Here is a 9,758-nt window from a genome sequence, read left to right on the forward strand (position 1 = left end):
TTCTACCTTCCCTGTCCTCTGTGGGAAAGCAACTCCAGGAAAGATGGTTTCCAGGTGCTCTCATTACATCAAGAACTTGGCCTCAGGACCCTAATACCAGACCCACCTCAGGACCCTAATACCAGACCCACCTCAGCCTTCAAAGACCATTAGGACTCTTTCGTTAAAACTCAGGAGGGATTATATCCCTCTCCTCACCAGCCTGAGGGGCTCTCTTCAGGTCCCTGAAGACAGCTCCAAAACTGACCTTGATCCCTGTTACCATACTAATAGCTTACACAGCACAGCCTTCTGGGCCCCTATTAGCCATTTGTAGGTTTTATAAGTTCATTTCTGAGTCAGCTCACCATGATAGGAAGTAAGGGCCTGTGTGACCACAGGCCAGACAACTCACTCCTATGAACCCCAATTTCCTACCCTGTAAAATCGGGCTAATCTTTGTTTTGCCAGTTGTGGGTAATCAGGTGAGATAATAGATGGAAAAATGCTGTGCAGACTGTAAATCTGGGTTCAAATGGGAGGTGGGGCTGTGTTTACAGGTGAGGTCAGAAGCCACAGACAGTTAGGCAAGTCATTGGCCCAAAATCAGGCCATAATTTCGGGATTAGGATGGAGGGCTTTGGACCCTTCATTCACTGTTTTTGTTTGTTTTTTTAACTGTCAGTTGAGAAGTGAATACATTCTCCTTATCGAAAATTTAAAAATAAAATAAAGCTAAAGTTCCTACTTGCCTGTATGTCTCAATCTCAGTACCCTCCTAAGTAGCAGCTCCAGCTGTCAGTTTGAAACAGCCTTCCAGACGTTGCGCAGGCATTTATATTCAAACATGATTCAACAAATGCTTCCTGAGCACCTGCTACCTCGTTGTTGCTCCTGGGGTGAACAAGACAGGGTTTCTGCCCTTGTGGAACCAACGTTGTAGTCAGGAAGATGGGCAGGGAATGAGTCAACAAATCAACAAAGATCATTTCAGATGGAGGGAGGCGCTCAGAAGAAAGTAAAGCAAGGCACTGTGACAGAGACTAGGGAACAGGGTGGCTAGGGAAGGAAGGCCTCCTTGGGGTGAGGACACTTGAGCTGAATGATACCTATCCCTCAAGAGAGCGAGCTGAATGAGAGCCAGTGAGAGATGCCATGGGAGGTAGAGTTTGAATCCTTTCTAATTTATTCCAGGTAACAGCTGCAGGTATCCCAGTAGCAGGGCAGGATTCCAGCAGATAAGTGCTAGCTAGTCTGGTGAGAGAGACAGACTCCTCGCTTCTCTGTCCAGCATGATAAGGGGCAAGGGAAAAGGAAGCCCAAGGAACAGCCGGCATCCGGAGGAGGCCCCTGACTAGTTGGGGTCGCTTGCCATGCTTTCCATTTACTATTCCAACTTGTTTCGTAGGAGGGCTGTGAAGGAGGCAGATACAAAGGCAGGAAGAAAAAAACAGAACCACTGGGGGTGGGAGGAGTTAACATAGAAGGAGCACTGGGAATGAATGAGTGAATGAATAACCAGGACCTATGGTTTACCTTTATTTTCACACAGATATCTCAAGATAAATTTCAGAAAGAAGGAGAGGAACCACCATGAAGGGGGCCTGAAGGGGAAGTGGGAAAAACTAATTTCATCATGGCCCTGGCAACCTCCAGCTGTTGAATCCACCCGACTTTGCACTTGTTCGGAGGCTGGTGGGCTGCTTATTTCTCAGAGCCAGAGGTCCATGTGTGCATGTGTGTTCCTGGGGGTGGAAGGCAGTACCTAGAGGCCCCATTTCACCCACCACTTACTCTCTATGCCACTGACTTGCTGAAAGATCCTGGACAAGGATGTCACCTGTCCAAGGTTTAATGTCAACATCAGTTAAAAGTGGGGATTTGCACCTTTAATGTGATGCAGCAGGCCCATTTCTAGGATTTTGTCCTCCAAAAATACTATCCTAGGGGCCCCGGATGTTCATACAAAGATGTTCATTGTTTGCTCACAGCAAAGCACTGGGGACAATCTAAATGTTCATTAGCAAGGGACTGCGTCATTCAGTTTCAGCACAGCAGAAAAAAGAAAAACACACAGCTGTAAAAAAGGACGTCGTGGAAATACATCCTCAAAAGAAGCGAAAAAAGTGAAAAAAGCAAGCTGCAGAATAACAGGTATAATAGGATCCCATTTTTGCAAAAAACAGTATCACATACCCGTATGTCATGTATATTTACATATCTAAACATTTATATGTGCATGTATATGGAATTTTAAGACATCAGGAAGAAAGGATACCTGCCCAAATGCTATCAGTGGTGAATTTTGGGAGTGAGATTGTGGGGTATGGCAGATTCACCTTTTACAGGTCATTATGGTTTGAATTTATAACAACAGCAGGTATAACTTTTTAAATAACCGCTTGGAGATATAATTCACATACCATACTATTCACCCTTTTAAAGTATGCAGTTCAGTGGTTTTCAGTACATTCAGAGTTGTGCAAACATCACCACTATTTCATTTAGAACACTTTTATTGCTCCCAAAACTCTGTACCTATTGGCACTCACTCCCAATTTCCTACCCCTCCCCTCCAGCCTCTGGCAACCACCATTCTCCTTTCTATTTCTGTATTTGACCACTCTAGGTACTGAATATAAGTGGAACCATACCGTTATTTGTTGCTAATTAATTTTTAAACTCTTGTTCTGGTCATAGTATTAACCAGTCACTTAAAAAAAAAAAAAAGGTCATTCTAACTTTCTCATACCAGCACACGTTATTTGCAGTTGAACGTTGCTAGAAGCAAATCAGGCTCTAGTTTTAAAGTAAAACCAGCCCCAGATGAACAAGAGGAAATTTGCCCACACAGTACCAGGGTCACTAGCAGATCCGTGCAAGATGAGAAATCTGGGTAAGTCAGGTGGAGCAAGTATAACTTTATGAAGAAAAAATAAAAGACGAGGGAGGGCAGCTTTGGAACGGGGCCATCCCTTCAGTCCAGACAGCCTGGAGCCTCGGCACCTGTGGTGTTCTAATTCTAGGATTTTCTTTTTCTAAGCTTCCCTGACTGCCAGATTCTAGGATTCTCCGAGTTCCATGTGAGTCTGACCACTGCTTTTCCACCTACCCAGCTGTGCCCAGGATTCAGGGCTCTTCCAGGGCCCTGGGCTCTGAGCTGCTCCCTGGGGGGGCAGCTTGGCAGACTGTGGACAATAGGAGCATTGTGGTACCTCAAGAGCGCGGGCTGCAGGAGGCGTGTGGGAGGCTCGGGTAGCAGGAGTGGCAGCTGCTTCGCAGGTCTCCTGCATCCTCGCTGGGCCAGAGGCATGTCCTGAGCATGCCAGGACATCCTGAGTCCCGGCCTATCTAGATGTGGCCTGGGTCCCCTGGAATCTCAGGTATGTCTGAGGATAGTTCGGTCATCCCAAGCCTTTCTCCACAGACCACGCTGCTGCCCACATATACACACAGACACATTCTGGAATATCCGTTCAGGACTAAGCAAGTAGACTCGCATCCTTACCCCCAAACCAAACAACCCTCCCACTAACCGTTCCAGAACAGAGAAGACCACATGCTGCCTGAGAGGGGAGACTAGACCCCATCTTCCTGGCCCTCACTCTCTGTGCTACAGGTTGCTTGGTTGGGTCTCAGCCTGCCACACTGTCCCTTGCCCCTTTTGGCTGTTCTTGAAATGCCTATCCCTACTGTTCCAAATCCTACATAGCCTTCAAGGCCCAGCTCAGCCATCACCTCTTCCCTAAAGCCTTCCCTGATAGGCCCAGACAGAAGCCACAACTTATGGTCTTCTCACAGAATCCCATCCTTAGAATCAGATGGAACCCAGAGGGAATACCCTTGCTGATTTTAGAAATGAATCCACATGCCTACTCTGGAAGGACTGGCAGGCCAGTGTGGAGATATTATGTAAACAACTACAAAAAAATGGCCACAGAAAGAAAAGATAAGGAATGTAATGGGGAGCTAAACAAAATGCACGGGGCTTCCAGAAGGAGCCTTTCATTTCCTGCCTGGGGACTGAAGGGACATCCCTGAAGGCTGCATGAGATGGGTGGCATTTCGAAGTTGCCTACATCTCGTGGCATTGATTTGTACATATGTATCTCTTCCCACCGTACTGTGAGATCCTCAATAAAGATAGTTAATCTTTATGAGCACTAAGCATATGGTAGATGTGTGTGTCTGTGCATGCACGATGTTTTTGTCAATGGGCACTACCTCTTTGACTCCTCGCAATAACTCTGCGAGCCAGGGACTATCACACCATCCCGTTTACTGATGAGAAGGCTCTGAGAAGTTAAAGCCTGCCTGAAGCCACGCAGCTGTCGAAAGGTACAGTTGGAAGTCTATCCAGCTCTTTCTGACTTCACAAAGAACTTGCACCACTAAGATGTGTCACTGGTGCACTGTGGCAGGCATTGTGTCCAGTTCGCCAGTGCACAACTAGTTTCCATTCATGGTTGTGTACCTGTGAGGTTGGTGAGCAAGAACCTCCCAGGAGCCCCAGCTCCACAGCCCCTGGAGGCCCTGGTCACAATGCTCCCACCTCACTTCCAACTGCAATAAACATACTGGGCCCTGGGACTCTCCCGGTAGGCTCGCAGGGCTGGCTCTGGGTGGATGCAGTACTCAAGGCCCTAGTGGATGGGCTCCTGCTGCTCTACGAGAGGGGCTCAGGACAGAAATTTGGCAGGAAGGAGCAGGAGACTGGAGGGCCTGACTTAGGGTTGGGCCTGCAAAGCCAGCCCCTGTTTATGCTTTGACTCTTTAGGAGTACCTGGGGTTATGGTGGAGTCATGGGGGCAGGAGCCCTCCCAATACCCATCAGTATCGACCTGGCCAGCTCCACAAGTCAAAAACAGGCAGAGTGGAAATGGTTTGAGCCTTCCTAACACAAGAAGGGCGCCTCTCCTCTGAGGACCAACTGACAAAGAAGGGGTTGTCAGGCTGGAGCAATTTCAGTTAGCCAGGTCAGACCACCCGACAAGGCTGTCGGACACTAGAAAAGGACTGTTTGCGTCCCACTTACCTGACTATCCACACGGAATGGTGAGCATGGCGGCTCTTCCTGTCTAAAACAGGAAGTGAGACTGTCCAGCCTCTGAGAGTGAGTTGCTTTTTCCTCTAAATAGAATACAGGTTAGAGAGGGCACACCTCACCTCCAGGTGATACAATATAACACATCTGGGACGAATATGAGTAACGCCAAACTCTTGTATCACACTCTACAACTTTATATGCTGAGACTTAAAAGTGCCGGGTACGTGGGGAAGAATTATTCTCTTCATTTGATGAGGAAGATACTCAGAAAAGTTAAGCAGTGTGTCTGAAATCTCCTAGCTTCTAAGAGAGCAGTGTCAGGTTAACCTAAGTTCCCTGCCACTTCCCAGCCGTGACCAGAGAGTGAAGTCCACTCTCCCATGTCCACTGATCCCAGGGAAAGATACCAGAGTGGGGGTGGGGGCAAAAGGAAGGTATGTTGACTTTGATCAGGTGGCTGGATAAAGACAGGGTGGGGCCAGAAATAAAGAAAAGCTGGGATTTTTCAGCTGCAGGCTTGACAAGAATGTGGAGCCACAGGAACCAGGATGACTCGCTGAATCTCATACCCACCTCCTTCTGGAAAACATCAGGAAATTGCTGTTCAGGCTTTGGACCTTCAAATGGGCCACCCCTGCCTCCTTCTTGGCCTCTTCCTGATGCCCTTCCCCCACACCAGAGACCAGCTCCTGACTCCCAGCCACAGCACACTCCAGCGCATCTCCAGTCTGCAGGGCAGGCGGGGTGAGGATGAAAGGCCACTGTTAGGAAGAGCCAGTGACGACACAGCCATGGTTTTCACTTGCTAAAAGACTGTGCCAGACAGTGCATACACATCCATCATTTATTCATTCTATAGCTCTATGTTCCAGCAAGGACTTAAGGCACACCTCATCACTTATTCATACAGTAAGCTCTCACTTACCATTGTCGAATAGGTTCTTGGAAACTGCAACTTTAAGCAAAATGACATATAACGAAACCAGTTTTACCATAGGCCAATTGACTGAAACAAGAGTAAAGTTCTTAGGGCATATTTCTGGTCATGAAAACATCACCCAACTTCTAAATAAGGATGCAGAACATTTCTAATATTAAACATTGAACTAAATGTGAGCTCTACACACCTTTAAGAAAGAGTCACAAAAACAAGTAAGAATTATTTTTCAACCTGCTTATTCCAGTTCAGGGTCACAAGGTGGCCTCACCCCAGCAGCTCAGGGTGCAAGGTGGGACCCAACCTGGACAGGATGCCCTTCCATCGCAGGGAGCGCCCCCCACCCAGCCACTCACTCAGACTGGGACAATGCAGACATGTCAGTTCACCTCGTGTGCATCTTTGAGATGTGGGAGGACACTGGAGTAGCCAGAGAGAATTCACACAGACTGGGGGGGACGCGCAAACTCCACACAATGGCCCCAGCTGGGGATTGATTTTTTTTTCTCGTCAACGTTATATAATTAAATGACATTGAATAAAACATTATTCAAGAACCTGCTGTTTACTTACATCGTTTCATTCAATCCTTGTTCACTCACTTCCTCGTGCATTCATCATTCATTCATTCAACAAATTGTCTTTACTGCAAAGGCTATTGATCTCAAGTAGTGCTTCTTTCCTTAGGTGTTTAAATAGGGCTCCTGGCCCAATTGTGGGTGTTACCCAGAATTTGAGAACTGCAGGACTGCAGCCCTCAAACAACGGCTGGTCCCACTGCCTCATTTTTCAGATGAGGAGGTGGTCAGTAGCCACCTACGGTTAAGGCCACATGAAAGAGAAGCGTCATCTTGGACTCACAGTCCAGTGTATGAGGAAGCCAGAGACACTGTAAGAGGAAGCCTTGGGGTCTGAAGATCAAGGTTCCAGCCTCCACTGTTGACTGCTTTTGCCCAAATTCTTATGCCCTGGGCATCTCTGTTGGGATGTCCCACAGGTTCCTCAATGTCATGTGTGAATCCAACTGTCTACCTACCTGCACAGGCCTCCCGTTCCAAACCTGCTCCACCTACCCCATCCCAGAAGCCTGGGCATCTCACCCACCTTCACCCCCATAACCGGCCAACTGCCTGGTGTTACCTCCCAAACTGCTCTTGAATTCCTCCGCCTCTCCCCATGCCTGCTGCCACCACTCTATGTGAGGCCCAGCTCCTCTGCAGCTGGGCTACTTTAGACAAGCGTCTCGGCCTCTCTGAACCGACCTCTACACTGTCTCTGCACAGGCCTGCCTTTGGTCCATGGAGGAATAGGGGATGGGGAAAGCACCTAGGTGAGTCTGGAGGCTGAGTCCCAGCTTCACTACAAAGCAGCCATGCTAATCTACACACGATCTTTCTGCCTTTATAATCTCTGACTCTGATTTCCAAGGCCACAGACAGCTAATAATGATCTTCATTCCCTAATCTCACTCTATGGACAGGTGCCATGCTAAGTGCTTTATATAATTTAACCAACAGAACAATCCTGAGGCAGATGCTATCCCCTTTATAGATGAGGAAAATGAGGCATTGAGAAGCTAAGTAACCTGGCCCTGATCACACAGCTAGGATGTGGAGAGTCAGAATTCAAACGCAGGTCTGAGCAAGCCCAAGCCCACCCATCTGATCTACCTTCTCTTGCTGGTGCAGGAACTTTAGGTAACTGGGAGCACCCAGAGCCTCCCATTTCCTGATGACAAAACCCTCACTCCCATTACTCATGGGAGGATTATGAACCTACTTCCTCCCCTCTGGGCAGATGGAATAAAGATCTTGCGAGTTGGCTGCAGCTGCTGAATGCCCCGCATTCCTCAAGTGGTACCAGGCAGAGTTCAGCTGCGCCTGCCCCCTCACAAGGGCTGCTGGCTGCTCAGCACTGCCACTGGACCTGGACCAAGCCACTGGGAAATGGCCCAAGCTGGGTGCACACTCTGGGTCTGTGACCTTGGGCTCCTGACATGGCCTGTCTCCCAGCAAAGTGAGACGAGTGCCAAGAGGCTGTGTCAGACACAGCACACCTTGACAGGGCAGAATTTTTATTCTGGAGACAGGAGACTCTGGTGTTGAAGTCGAACCAAGTTAATCCCAGGAGTTGCTCAGGTGGGTCTGAATTCCCGAGCCAAATGTCAGGAACAGTGGTGGGTACGGCAGAAGAGATGGTGCTAGATAGGCCATTCTTTAGGAGGCCAGGGAACCAGGGAGTAGACAGGCCCTGTGGGAGGTAAGGAAGCCTGGCTGGCACTGGCCTGGCCATCAAAACACTTGGCGGGATCCCAACTCTGCCATTCATTAGGATCCAGGAAGGTAAGAAATGAAGTACTTGGAAAGCTACCAAGAGTCCTATGAATGTTTGGACCGACTATTCAGAGGCTGCTTGTTTTTCCTTCCTTTGGGAGGCAGGGCTGAGTTGTAGGATGGTGTTCCAGATGACATAGGCCTCAAAACTGGGCTCCTCTTTTGCTCTGGTAACTTGGACAAGTTCTGTAACCTCCCTAGTGACGAATGGCTTCCCACCTCACTTAGACTCAGTCACAGTCCTTATAGTCAGTCACCTACAGGGCCCTATATGTGACTTGGAGCTTCACCCCTCTCTGGCCTCTCCTCCTCCCTTCCCCCTTGCTCCCTCCGCTCCCTCCGACCTTTCCCTCTGACCTTTCTGCTACATTCTCTCAACACATGGAATGCGCTCTGGCCTTAGGGCCCTTGGTTTCCTCTTCCTGGAACCTCCCCAGGTTTCACATTGCCCCCTTGCTCCCTTCAGGTCTCTGCCCCAATTATACCAACCCGTGCTCTTTTCTGTCCTATTCAAAATGGTAACACCTACCCTTGATTTTTCTCCATGACACTAATCTCCACCCAACATACGAAATAGGGTTTAGCACCAGGCTCCACCCATTAAAATTAAAGCCCATGAAGACAGGGATTTTTAAACTTGTTTTTAGGGATTTTCTTTTATCCACTTCCATTTTCCCCTTGCCCTGCAGTGCGCCTGGCAGGCTCACTTGTAGGAAAAGGACCCAACCACTGGGCACGAAATCCTACGACGGCCTGATGTGGAGGAGAAGACACTGTATTATATTAGTCCCTAGGACTGCCATAACTAGTCACCATGAACTTGGTGGCTTAAAACAGAAACTTATTCTCATAGTTCTGGAAACCAAAAGCCTAAAATCACGGGATCAGCGCTAGGGCAGACCCTTCCTCGCCTCTTCCAGTTCCTTGGTTCCAGGTGTTCCTGTCTGTGGCTTTGTGACTCTAATCTCTGCTTCTGTCTCCACGTGGCCTTCTCCTCCTCCATCTCTCCGTATCTCTTATGATAACATTGGTCACTGGACTTAGAGGCCACCTGGATATCCAGGATGATCTTAAGATACTTAACTTACATCTGTGAAAACCTTTTTCCAAGTGTCACATTGACAGGATCCAGAGGTGAGGACATGGACATATCTTTTTGAGACCAGCATTCAGCCCACTACAGCACTCAACAGTATTGTATTAATGGGGGAAAAAAAAGATACAGAAAAGCTTATAAATTTGAAGTGTGAGGGAGGAGTACATAACTGAGCGTGCATTATAGGTTAGGCAGCATACTGGGCACTTGAATAGCATTTTATTTATTCCTCACAACTACTCAGTAATGCAGATTCTATTATCCTCATTTTACATCTAAGGAACAGAGCTTGGAATCTAAACAGGGACTTCCATCCCAGGCCATACTGGTGCCCACCTCAGGGTGACAAGTACAGCACTGATAGCC

The 9,758-nt window shown here is 48.2% G+C and overlaps 1 long non-coding RNA gene across 1 annotated transcript; it reads left to right on the top strand.

Annotated features, from left to right (window-relative positions):
* Positions 1-2,726: 2,726 nt before the first annotated feature.
* On the top strand, positions 2,727-6,726 carry LOC120614832 (uncharacterized). The gene is made up of 3 exons (XR_005656078.1): positions 2,727-2,875; positions 4,238-4,317; positions 5,536-6,726. It is a non-coding gene; the product is annotated as an uncharacterized LOC120614832 (long non-coding RNA).
* The last annotated feature ends 3,032 nt before the right edge of the window (positions 6,727-9,758 follow it).

Source organism: Pteropus medius, unplaced genomic scaffold (assembly GCF_902729225.1).
Source record: "Pteropus medius unplaced genomic scaffold, Ma_sr-lr_union100, whole genome shotgun sequence".
NCBI classification, from domain to species: Eukaryota; Metazoa; Chordata; class Mammalia; order Chiroptera; family Pteropodidae; genus Pteropus; species Pteropus medius.